At 42.6% G+C, this 12,613-nt stretch overlaps 1 protein-coding gene across 2 annotated transcripts in view; it reads right to left on the reverse strand.

Moving 5' to 3' along the window:
• Window positions 1-12,613, reverse strand: part of PSD3 (pleckstrin and Sec7 domain containing 3) — a 204,722-nt gene that overhangs the window by 127,378 nt on the left and 64,731 nt on the right. Inside the window, exon 1 of one of the 2 annotated variants that reach the window (XM_060237096.1) lies at window positions 5,424-5,443. The exons of the other annotated variant lie outside the window; for it this stretch is intronic. The gene's annotated coding sequence lies outside the window, so the exon portion shown is untranslated. Of the gene's footprint in view, window positions 1-5,423; window positions 5,444-12,613 lie in introns of those variants that run through there. 2 annotated transcript variants of the gene reach the window in all.

The raw sequence follows: 12,613 nt of genomic DNA on the forward strand, positions 1-12,613 counted from the left end.
CTGTAATTTTTGTCATATACATAATGAACCATATCTTCCACAGCCACATTTCTTTTACAAGGAACCACAGACTGCTTCCGATATTGCACTATTAACAACCTTGCCACTAGGCATAAATTTCTCGCTAGGTAAGTAGATTTTAACTCTTCTTTTTCTTCTTAAAATAGCTTAAAATGGCAATTTCAGGGTTGCCTGAGATTCTCGCCTCTATATCCTCCATATTATAACTTCAAAAATTTCACACTAAATTTCTTAACCATTAGGCACAACACCAGATACAAGAGAGGAAGCAGTCCATTTTTTTTGTGGGGGGGGGAGTGTTTGCTTGTTTTAACCTCCATCAGATATATTTATTTAAAATACTTAGAACATAAGAGACGCCATGTTGGATCAAGCCAATGGCCCATCCAGTCTAACATTCTGTGTCACACAGTGGCCAATACACACACACACTGTGGCTAATAGCCACTGATGGACCTCTGCTCCATATTTTTATCCAATCCCCTCTTGAAGCTGGCTATGCTTGTAACCGCCACCACCTCCTGTGACAGTGAATTCCACATGTTAATCACCCTTTGGGTGAAGAAGTACTTCCTTTTATCCCTTTTAACCTGACTGCTCAGCAATTTCATCGAATGCCCACAAGTTCTTGTATTGTGAGAAAGGGAGAAAAGTACTTCTCTCTTTACCTCTCCATCCCATGCATAATCTTGTAAACCTCTATCATGTCACCCCGCAGTCGACGTTTCTCCAAGCTAAAGAGCCCCAAGCATTTTAACCTTTCTTCATAGGGAAAGTGTTCCAAACCTTTAATCATTCTAGTTGCCCTTTTCTGCACTTTTTCCAATACTATAATATCAGTTTCAGCTTGCTTTATGACGGTCCATGACCAAATACATAGCACAATAAGGCCAACAACAACCACATAAAAATTGTAAAAATCAAGATAGGTGAAACGTAAGATATTTAAAAAATAAATGTGAAAATCAAATATAGGACATTAGTATGAATAATAAGATATGACAAATACAGTAGTTGTCAAACATCTTCTAGCTTAATAAATATAGTACATATAATAAAAAATTAAAAAATTATACAGCTCCAGAAAAAATATTAACTAGAATACACTGGTTAAAATTACAATCTGTTACCGCGACATTAACTTGTAAGAACCCTAAAATGCAATTTGATTGCATGGGAACAAAATTTGGCAACTTTATGCATGGTCTCTATATTTATATCAGTTTCAGTAGCATTTGTGATGGTATACAGAGTACTCAGGCATTTAAGAAAAGATAAAATACAAGCTTGGAAATATTTAGAAAACAGTCAGTTCAGGACCCCTTCTTTACATAATCCTCATGAATTCTCCTAGCTGCCGCCATAAATTTGGCACAATTAATTGTGACTTGGGGGTTAAAATCTGATAACAGCGTATTTCTGATTTTGAAATCAGAAAACCCGAGACATCCCTCCAACAAAGAATAAATGTACCTGGCTCGTATGCCAGGGTATAGGCCACACCCAAACAAAACATGGTCAATCGATGCTATAATATCCTTTTTGAGGTGCGGTGACCAGAATTGTACACAGTATTCCAAATGAGACCGCACCATCGATTTATACAGGGGCATTATGATACTGGCTGATTTGTTTTCAATTCCCTTCCTAGTAATACCCAGCATGGCGTTGGCCTTTTTTATTGCAATTGCACACTGTCTTTTTCAGTGAGTTATCTACCACGACCCCAAGATCTCTCTCTTGGTCAGTCTCTGCCAGTTCACACCCCATCAACTTGTATTTGTAGCTGGGATTCTTGGCCCCAATGTGCATTACTTTGAACTTGGCCACATTGAACCTCATTTGCCATGTAGACACCCACTCACCCAGCCTCAACAGATCCCTTTGGAGTGCCTCACAATCCTCTCTGGTTCTCACCACCCTGAACAATTTAGTGTCATCTGCAAACTTAGCCACTTCACTGCTTACTCTCAACTCCAAATCATTTATGAACAAGTTAAAGAGCATGGGACCCAGTACCGAGCCCTGTGGCACCCCACTGCTTACCATCCTCCACTGCGAAGACTTGTACATCACTCTTACGCATACACTTGAAGTGCCTTTCATATATACAGATAATATCATAAACAGGAAAACTCAGCAGAACAAATGATCACACAATCAGCTCAACCACAGGAGGCCAGTTTCCAAAACTATAGTATGACCTTGGATTTTTTAAAAACCCCTAAAAATCACAGGAGAGTGCATACTTCTTTAAGCAGTCCATTCCTAAGGACTGGAGCTGCCAGTAAAAAGGCTGGGTTGCTCCCTCTTGCCTCAAACTGATACTTTAGACAGTCTTATTGTGAAGAATACAGCATTCCCAAGGGCTCGTATAGGGAAAAGTGATCCATCAAGTATGCAGGTTCCAGACTGTGAAAGTCAGCACTTTGAACAACATTTGGGAGCAAAAACAGCCGATCTTGATATTTCCAAGATCTCTGTAACAATGCACTTTTTACTAGTTCTCATCAACAATGGGCAGCCACATTTTGTACTAACCAAAGTTTCAGAGTGGTCATCAAAGGCAAAACTGATTGCCTTTCTCACATATTATGACCAAGCACTTTGAAACAGGAGAGACAGGTTTCACTGCAATAGCCTGACACCTCTTGGCTCCAACCCCACACTTGGGAAGTCTTCCTCAGGAGAACAGAAACAGCAACAAATATCTCTGATGTGCCAAAACATTCCGACAGACAGCTATGTGAAGCAAATAATTTCATGAAGTACTCTGACCACCTTAGTCACAGGAGGAAGACTCACTCTAGGTTCATTCTGTAAGTACATTTATGAAGGGAACACATGGATGGAGCAATTAAAAAAATCTATTCTTGATTTTTGCTCAACAAAATTAGACCGCCTTATAATAAAACAGAATATTTCAAGGAGGGGGAGGAGAAAAAGGAGGAGGAGGAGGAGGAGAAGAAGAAGACATGGCTCAGAGGTAGAACACATGCTTTGCATTCATAAGTTCCCTGGTTCAGCCTTGCTATCTTCCTGTGAAAAAAACTCAGGCAGAAAGTATTGGGAAAAAATTGCCTGGAACCCCAGAAAATCACTGCCAGTCAGAGGAGACCATGCTGAGAAAGAGGGGCTAATGGTCTGGCTTGGTCCTAGGCAGTTTCATATATGTTTTCTTTTATTAGTATGCAAAATATAGTGACAGAAGTGAGCCAAGGCTCAGACAGTTGGCCACATGAGGGCACAGGCCAGAGGAGATTGGCAGCAGCTCCAGCCTCCTGGGGCCTGTGTAGGCCTTCAGAATGTCTTTTTAAAACCTCCAGGGAAGGTGGGACAGGCAAGCGTGGAACCAGCCAGAGAGGCCATTGGCCCAGATTCCCTTGGGCCCAGCCGAGGATTAAGGGCAGGAGGGGGCAAGATTGGCCCACCCTCATACAATCTTTATCAGGCCAATTTAGGGAAGGCCAGGCCACTTCTTGGGGGCAAATGGACTGCCATAAGGCCACAGAGCGAAAGAGCGCTCAGGGTGAAGCTGACCCCTACTCCTCTCCCTAAATTGAGGGCCACTCCTCAGGCCTGCTGAAGAAATGATGCTGGAGGATGTACCTGCCCAGGACTCCAGCACGCACAAGTCAGAATGTGACACCGGTGTATTTGCCTTTTTTTGCTAATGTTATTTAAATTTGGCTTAACATTATTTACATTTATTTAAATTGCAATCAGAATATTTCTCCAGAAAACCCGTATCACTGAACTGAAGCGGTGATAAACTGTAGGTCATATCTGTCTCATTAACCAACCATCAGCTGGAAAGAAAATTGCAGCTATACAGGGAGGGAGAAAAATGGGGGGGAGGTATTTTTTCCCTGGTTTTTGGATCCTCTAGCTCTGGCAACTCTAGACCTATCGATAAGTGCATCCCAGTAGCACGTCTTCACCAGAGATCAGCCTGGTCATTATGGAAACTCAAAACTGGGCCATGATGGTAGCCACCATCCCCTGTATGTAGCAGCTGTCAGAGGCACACTTCCTATAAGAAGTGCCCCCCCCCCCGGTGCATATTCATATTCAGACAGAGTAGCCCTGTTAAGGCTGTTGCAGCAAAAATAAAATAGGAGTCCTGTGGCATCTTAAAGACCAACAGATTTATTGAAACATAAACCTAAAGTGGTCTCCAGGCCCCTTGTTTATGAGGAGCAAGCAATCACAGTGACATTCCTGAGAGATTACAGTTGGTATAAATATACAGCTTATGTTTTTATTATACTTTGTCCTCAGCCACCACCTCCTACTCACAAATAGCTCTGGCGCCTCTCGTTTTCAGCCTTCTGCTGATCGGTTTGATCCGTTCTTTTTAAGTCCTGATAAACACATGCAGCCATATGAGGCAACAAAGGTTTGAGCTGTGGAATCGATTCCAAATTTGGAGAGGGTGGAGTCACATTTTAAAATGCTCCTCTATATGGAAAAGCTCCCTACAAGTAGAACACTAGCTCTGCAATGAGCAGGCTGGCCTAAAACCTCTCCTCTGTACAGATGTTTTCACATGTGGTAGTATTCAAAAATGGCATTTTCGGCCTGCATCTGAAGTCACGTAAACCTGGTACATGCATGCATGAAAACAAGGCAAAACGGCCTTCACTGTTTTGGACTACAAGAAAAGGGATCTTTTTTTTTTTAATGCTCCTCTCTGGTTTATTTACTTAACATTTACCACAACAATTAATGGAGCGCCTGATGTGCCACTCAGCATAGTTGAAGTGAAGCCAACACTGATCACATCAGTGCCTACATGGGATATGTCTTGGATGAAACCGGGTTAGATGTACAAGTGATCAAAAGGCAAATTCACAGACTCATATGCCAAAAGTGACAAGGTTCACTGGCTTCTTCCCCAAAGCACCTCTACCCCCCAAAGAAAGAGCCAATTCTAGCTTTTTTCCATTGTACTGGTGCAGAGAGGGGAGTGCTTCGGATGAGGCCAGGAAGCACTGCTTTTGCAATTGCAGGAAGCTCCAGATTGGAAACAGCCGCCTCTGCCACAGGAGAACAGCTTGGCTTAGAATCCTCCCAACATTTCTGTGGAACTTTCCAACTTCTTGATTTGGCCCCAGCTCCTCATGACAGCCATTTAGGAGTGGTGACCACGGCCTGCTTGCAAAATTCCAAAACGAGGGATCACAACCAAGCACAATTTCCTACACAATGAGGCTGGGAGACCAACATCATATATACCATCTTCTATACAGCACAAGTTGCAGTTTCTTCAGGTCAACTCCCCTTGCCCTCTTAATAGTTGCCATCAATGTAAATAACTACCGGTAATCCCTCTCCAAGGCCATATTTTCACAGCTGACAGTGGGGTATTCTCATGCAGTATCAGGGATAAGGGTATATACCTGTCGGAACCTAAGTCCCAGCCATCCACACCAACGTCTCCATGTTTTTTCATCCCCCTCAGGCAACACAAAAAGCCTGATATATCCGTCTTTTCCTGCTTTTCTTTCAAACTGGCAAAATCCCTTGCTTACGTTTCCAAGAAACCTCCCAAGCTAGTGTTCCATGTCTTTTGGGATCTCTAAGAAGCAGAAAAGCCCTCCTCCAACATTGTCACACAAAGGTGGCTTGGATCTCCACCCACCACTCACACCCCCATGACAACTCAAAGAACTACCTGCCAGACAATCCAGATTCTTCCATGGCATGATGCAGCAATTGCATCACAAGGGAATTCTGTTTCTTAGATGTGTGGTTTATCTGGACCCACCTGTGTAAAGGAGACCCACAGCCCAAACCAAGAGCTATTCATTGTGTTTGGTTACAGATTAGATCTACCAATGGGAAAAGATTAGGTATGCTCTCAAAACCATCCTGTTTGGGATAGACTTGACAATGGTTAAAAAAGAAAAAAAGGCTCAATGGAAAACCTGCCCATGACTAGGGCTGCCAACTCCAACCTGGGAAATTCTGATGCCTGTGGAGGAGAGACCGTGGGGAGGGATTTCACCTAGAATCAACAGCATACTTTAGAGTTGAAATCTCTTGAACCTGCCATTTTCTTTAGGGAAAACTGACCTCTGTACTCTGGAGATGAGATTATAGTTCTGGGAGAACTCCAGGCCCTACCTAGAGGTTGGCAAGCCTATCCAAGACACTCACACACATAGACACACATGCAGGCTAATAGCAAAGAGAAACAAGCATAGAAGAGAAGGAAGATGAATCTGAATCAAGTATTACAAGAATGGAAATTGCGAGGCCTTGAGAACTAAGGAGGTTTAAAGATCCATGCACCGATAAGCATTTGTTCTTAGTTTTCTATCCTGGCAGTTAACCCTAGAATTCCCAAGCAGCTGCAATAATCTTCTAAAACAGTCTTGACAAAAAATTAGCATCCATGAGTAAAGCTAACAATGTAAATACATTGGTTTAGAGCCAGTAGAGTATTTCTGCATACAGGTATGCATGACTTTCACCTCCCCTGTCTCGCAGCAGGCCCCCCCCCCAAAAAAAAATGCTGCACGTTTCCAGGGGTATTTGGGGATACAGGAAAGTCATGGAAACATTCTGTTGGACCCAAGCCATCCAATCCACCGCCGTCTCAATAAGAAAGGAGGGCAATAAATGAAGTAATATAAAATAATAAATAATATGCTAAAACCATAAAACTAAAGATGATCATACAATCCCATTCAGGTAGATTTCATGACTGAATTTTGCTGTCTGATCCCTAATCAAGACCCAGTCTATGGGAGAACCAATGAGTGATCCAACTGGGGTTCCCAAGGGAGGTGGTTTCTGTCCAATTTTTCTCCAGTTAACTAAAGAAACTGCATATATTAGTGATTTAACCAAAGAAACCCCTCCATGGGTATGCTGTTCACTAGCCCAAAAATCAAGGATCCTAGGAGAAGAATGGCCATTTGTTGCAACACACAACTCAATTATTATAACTCATCAAAATTTCCCCTACTTAGGAAAACCCATCAGAGTTACTTCCAGCAGGCATTAATATTTGAAATAAGTCCTAAACCATCAGATGCATTCGTAAGAGCTGTGCAGGAAATTAAGTGTATTTGAGTGGATGAGGATAAATTAAAATTAATCTTTACACAGAGGGCAAGGTCCTCTCTCTAAGAGATTCTACAATTTCATTAAACTGTGTTCTAAGACATTTTGATTTATATATCAGCATCTCAGGGAATAAATTAAATAGAACTAGAACCGAACTCCTAGGCATTCATTTCAATTATGATCTAAAATAGTTTGTCACGGACTGAAAAAAACCAATTCATTATCTTGGGATTTTTATAACTTCAGAGGCAGAAAATCTATTGGGATACAATTATATCATAAGCGAAAATTAAGAAAGACTGACAAACTCTTGGTTCAGCAGAATTGCTGGTTTAAACATGAGCGGTCCTACCAAAAATCCCATCTATACTAGGAAATGTTCTTCTAATTATTTCTTTACAAATGTTTTAAAGCTGGCCGGAAAAACCCTGATGTCTGACTTCAAATGCAAAACACAAAACCCAGAGAAGCTTGATCACTTCTACAAGGATCCAAGAAGGTGAACTTAGGCTGCTAACAGACAGGCATTTAGGGGTGGATGGGCGGCGTCCCAAATTGGAGCTGTCCTGAAGCCTCCACACACTTCCCAGGGAGGCGACCTCATCCCATCTGCCAGGTGACTTGGCTCAATCAGATGGGGGGGGGTGGCTTCAGAAGCCAGACTGCTCGTTTTCTCACACAACAGGTTAAGTGCTCAAGTGCTCTGGCAAGTTTTCACCCAAAAAAACCCCTGGAAGCAGCTTGGGACGGCTGGGCGGTTTCACACTGCCAAGACGCCTCACTTGCTCACTTCCCTGTCCAGACGCTGAGGAGGCAACTGGTGTGCGGCTCACTTTGCTACCACTTTGAGCCGCTCTGAGGATGCTGGAGGATGGGGTGAGTTCGAGATGGGGACAGGCAGCAGGTGTTAGCATTTGTAAAGATTTTGAGGGTAGGTTTCTAAGGTGCGTCTGAGTCGGCCCAAAGTGCTGGTCTGTGTGCCACTAATTCAGTCATGTTTCTCAAGCAGCAAGACTGAAGATGCGTTCCAGCTAGATCCATACAGATATTTACATGCTAACCATGGTATATGTTGGAACAGGATAAGTTCTGCTGTCTCAATTAGCCATAAAGCATGCTACTATAAAGAGAAACTACACAGAAACTAATGATTAGGAAATATTCTTTCTAATCTATATACTGATACCAAGTGTGAAATCAAAGAAAAAACATAGTGTCTCTCTTTCGCCTTTAACATTCCCCATTTAAAAACTGCCACTTAAAATTAGCAAAACTACTTTCTTTGGGTAAAATATAAAAGAAAAAGATTCCTAAATGCTGTGAAAAAATGGAAAAATACAGTATTTTCCACTGAAAATATATAAGCATAAATATTTGCTGACATTAAAGAAGTCCGTTATCAAATCAAAATCTGAAAACATTGTATTTTAACTTCTTGTGCAGCCAAAAGGTTTAACATCAAAATAGCAGTTATTGTTTTAAATGCTGAAAGACTCTACTTGAAGGAAACAATATTAAAAGATGATGGAGAGGACATTAAGAATAACAATGATATATTTAGGAGTTCAGTAGCACCTTTAAGACCAACAAAGTTTTATTCAGGATATGAGTAGAGTCACCCCCCCGCCCCACAACCTGGCCAAGAAACCCTCATTCCCCCACCCCTCTGGGGTTGCAGGGCTACGACCCTACCCACATTCTGAATAAAACTTTGTTGATCTTAAAGGTGCTACTGAACTCCTACTTTGTTCTATTGCTTCAGACCAACACGGCTGCCTACCTGGATCTAATGATATATTTGTCTGGGAAATAATGTGTTCAGTAGGATCTGCTAAGCCTGTATGTTACATAAAAGAAACATGCAAGTCCAAGGATTTCCAAAGCTCACTCCTGTAATGTGAGCCCATTGTTTCTTGCTACTTGTGAACTGTGTTCCAGTATGTAATTCATCACAAAAATCTACGTTCAAATTTCTCCAACACTGGGTCAATTCTCTCTCTCTCTCTCTCTCCCTCTCTCTCTTCCCCTACTCCTTCCCCTCCACTTCAGGTTGTGGTAATGGTTAAAAAAAAAGAATACCCCGTTGTACACTTTGCAGAGATCCTTAGACGAAGTACAGGATACACATGGGATAATTCTTGGGGGGGGGGGGGGGATCACAAGAAAATCAAAATGATTTTTACTGATGTGTATTTCTGAAGGTAAGAACTGCCTTCTGAATCAAAGCAAGGTCCACTGAGTACAGCACCCTGTTTTCCAAACAGCAGCTAGAGAGCTCTCTTGGGAAAATTTATATGGTATTAAGGTGGAGCATGTGAGTGCTGGGGAACCTAGTTAGGAACCAGGGACCTCTGTTTTCATTTCTATAATCCAGAGCAGGAAAATTTTTCAGATTCCTAGGGGCAAGCCATGCACAAGACTAGACCAAACAAACCCCACATTCCTAGGGGCCAGTGTTAAATCTCTTGCCATCTTGTGGCACCAACTGCAAAAGATTTTCCAGATTCTCTGTATCAGAGCCTTCATAATGTAGTGGTTATGCTGTTAAGACTAAGGCCTAGGAGACCTAGGCTGAGACACCCAGAGTGACTATTTATTCATACATACCCTGTTTTTCTCTCCAAGGGGGACCCAAAGAAACTCGTAACATTATTCTCCCAATCTCTATTTTAACCTAGCAATAATACTGTGGGATAGGTCAGGCTGAAAAAAAGGGACTGGCCAAAAGTCAACTAAGCAAGCTTCCACAGAGATTTGAACCCAGAATGCCCAAATCCTAGTTTGACATTCTAACCGATATACCACTCTGGGCCTTGAGTCCATTGGTCTCAGCCTAACCTACATCACAGGGTTGTTGCAGTGATACAAAACAGAGGAACAGAGAAAAACAAGTACCCCATGCCCCAAATTCCTTGGACAAAAGATGGGACAAAAATGTACTAGCTGTAGACTGATTCCAGCCCAACTAAATACATGTTAAACTAAAAACAACCATTCATTCAGCCCCTTCAAATATCTTCTCAACTTACAAAGGGAGTTTGACTTTTGAAAGGTCATACCTCAAAAAATCTTGTTGGCCTGCCCTGATCTAGATAGCCCAGGCAAGCCCAATCTTCGTCAGAGCTTGGAAGCTAAAGCAGGGTCAACTCTGGCGAGTACTTGGATGGGAGACTGCCTTGAAATACCAAAAGCTGGGAGGACAGGGGCAGGCTTCATTCAGCCACCTCTCTGAATATCCTCCATGTCCCCAGTAGAGGTCAGTCACCAGAGGTTGCCATGACTTCCAGGTGTGCACACACACGCAAAACACACATACAAAAATCTTGCTACTGGATGGAATCTAGCCACTCTGCTGCACATGACTCTCTTTGTTATACACCTCTTTATCAGTATCCTTATCACACGGGCACAAGAGCATTGCATATGATGATCAACCTACCAAGTTCATGTTGATCCCCTACACGGCACAGACTTGTGCATCGTTCATTTCAGAATCAATGATTTATTTTATTAATTAACTTTTATGGTCTTACCTCTCTTCCTCCCTACAAAAGAAATCAGGTGGAAATAATCTCCTCTCTCAGTATTTGATGAATAGCATTACCCTCGCTTATATCATATCATTCACTGTACTTTAAAGTCCTACACAAGACAGGTCTTCAAAGCAGGCCTTTTTAAAAAGCTCACTCTTCTGTGACGTGAGTGGCCTCGTGGCTCCGACCCAACACCAGTCTGCTGTGCTACAAACCCATTTCCAGTCCCTGAGTAGGGCAGGAGTAGGGCTTCTCTGCCATCCAATGACTAACTCTGCGGAAACCTGTGAAGGAGCCACGGGAAGAAGGGAAACACCTCCCCAACTCACTAGTCTGGGTTTCAGTTCAAGTGTCTTAGATTTCTCGCAGGTGGCAACATATTCTCACTCACGGCTTCTGCCAAAACCAGTGTGGAGCCCAAACTCAGAGAGATATCCTTGCTGTAGTCAGGAATGAAATCAGGTGGCTTCTGGTTCGTATGTTCAAGCCAATCCACATGGAACATAGGTTTACTTTAACTATGGTTAGTTTGTGAACCCAGGATTCAGTTCACAGATAAGGCATTTCGCCTCTTGTTTACCTCCACAAAAACTGGTTTCATGCCCTGACCTGGATAGTCCAAGCAAGCCCAGATTTGGATAGGCCAGATCCCAGAAGCTAAGCAAGGCAGACTCTGGGAAGTACTTGGATGGGAGACGTCCTTGGAATACCAGGAGTCAGGAGGGCAGGAGCAGGCTTTAGTCAGCCACCTCCCTGAATATCTTCCTGGCCCCCAGTAGGGATCAGTCATCAGAGGTCGCCATGACTTCCAGGTGCACACACACACACAAGCGCACACACGCATAAAATACAAAAATAATTTTTTAAAACCATGGTTTCAGCACCTTCACAGCCGCCAGGGAAGGTAGTGCAAGGGAGCCAGCCAGGGTTCCTTTCCTGCACATCACACAAAAACCATACTTAAGACAAACTAAGGTTAATAAACAGATCCTTATCTGATAGACCCTACCTAACGAAAGTTAGAACAGTGGCCTGCAATCAGACAGGCCATCACACTAATTACTGAGGTTTAATTAAACCACATTCCTGCCTATTGTCTGAACTCAGCCACTATCCCTCAAACTGGCAAACCCACCTATAGGGTTGTTTGCCTGCTCCCTGGAGGAACATCAGTACAAAAATTAGTCAAGGGATGGGAGAGTAGGAGCACCTGAAAAGGTTCCTTATCTCTAGGCACTTCTGACAGGTGTCACCAGGTATTTTCCATAGCTAAAAATGGAGGTACCTTGTACTTGCAATGCAAAAGAACTTGCTCTCGCGGTTCATTTACACAATTTTAATTAGCCACCTATTTAAAATGATAAGTGTACATACTTATGGTGGCAAACATTTGTATTGGGTTTCACCATACCTGCTATGGAGAAGATAGGGTTGCCAGCCTACAGGTGGGGCCTAGAGATCTCCCGCTTTTACAACTGATCTCCAGCTGGCAGAGGTCAGCTCCCCTGGAGAAAATGGCTGCTTTGGAGGGTAGGCTCGAGCATTGTACCATGATGAGGCCACTCCCCAAACCCCACCCTCTTCGGCTCCACCCTCAAAGTCTCCAGGTATTTTCCAACACAGACTTGGCAACCCTACAAGGAGAACAAACTCTTAGACAATGCTGATTGGAAGGATGAATACCCGGACACTCGTGGAAGTCTTTAATTGTTTAAAATGTTTTATTTCTCACAATACATTTGTGGAAGGTCATACTAACATGCCCTGTCACACAGTCTAAAGACGATTACTCTACTGTAAGCCATAAGTATTATGCAATCACTATACCACCAACATTGCCGCCCATTAATTTTTTTAAGGAAAAGCCATTGTTCTAAGAAGTATTTAAGAGCAAGCAAATCCCCATTCTTAGTGAAGATTAGAAAGAGTCAAAAACCAATCTCTATAGGATTGATTTTATAACTATCAAAGCTATCCTCTAC

The sequence above is a fragment of the Heteronotia binoei genome, chromosome 4, assembly GCF_032191835.1.
Source record: "Heteronotia binoei isolate CCM8104 ecotype False Entrance Well chromosome 4, APGP_CSIRO_Hbin_v1, whole genome shotgun sequence".
NCBI lineage: Eukaryota > Metazoa > Chordata > Lepidosauria > Squamata > Gekkonidae > Heteronotia > Heteronotia binoei.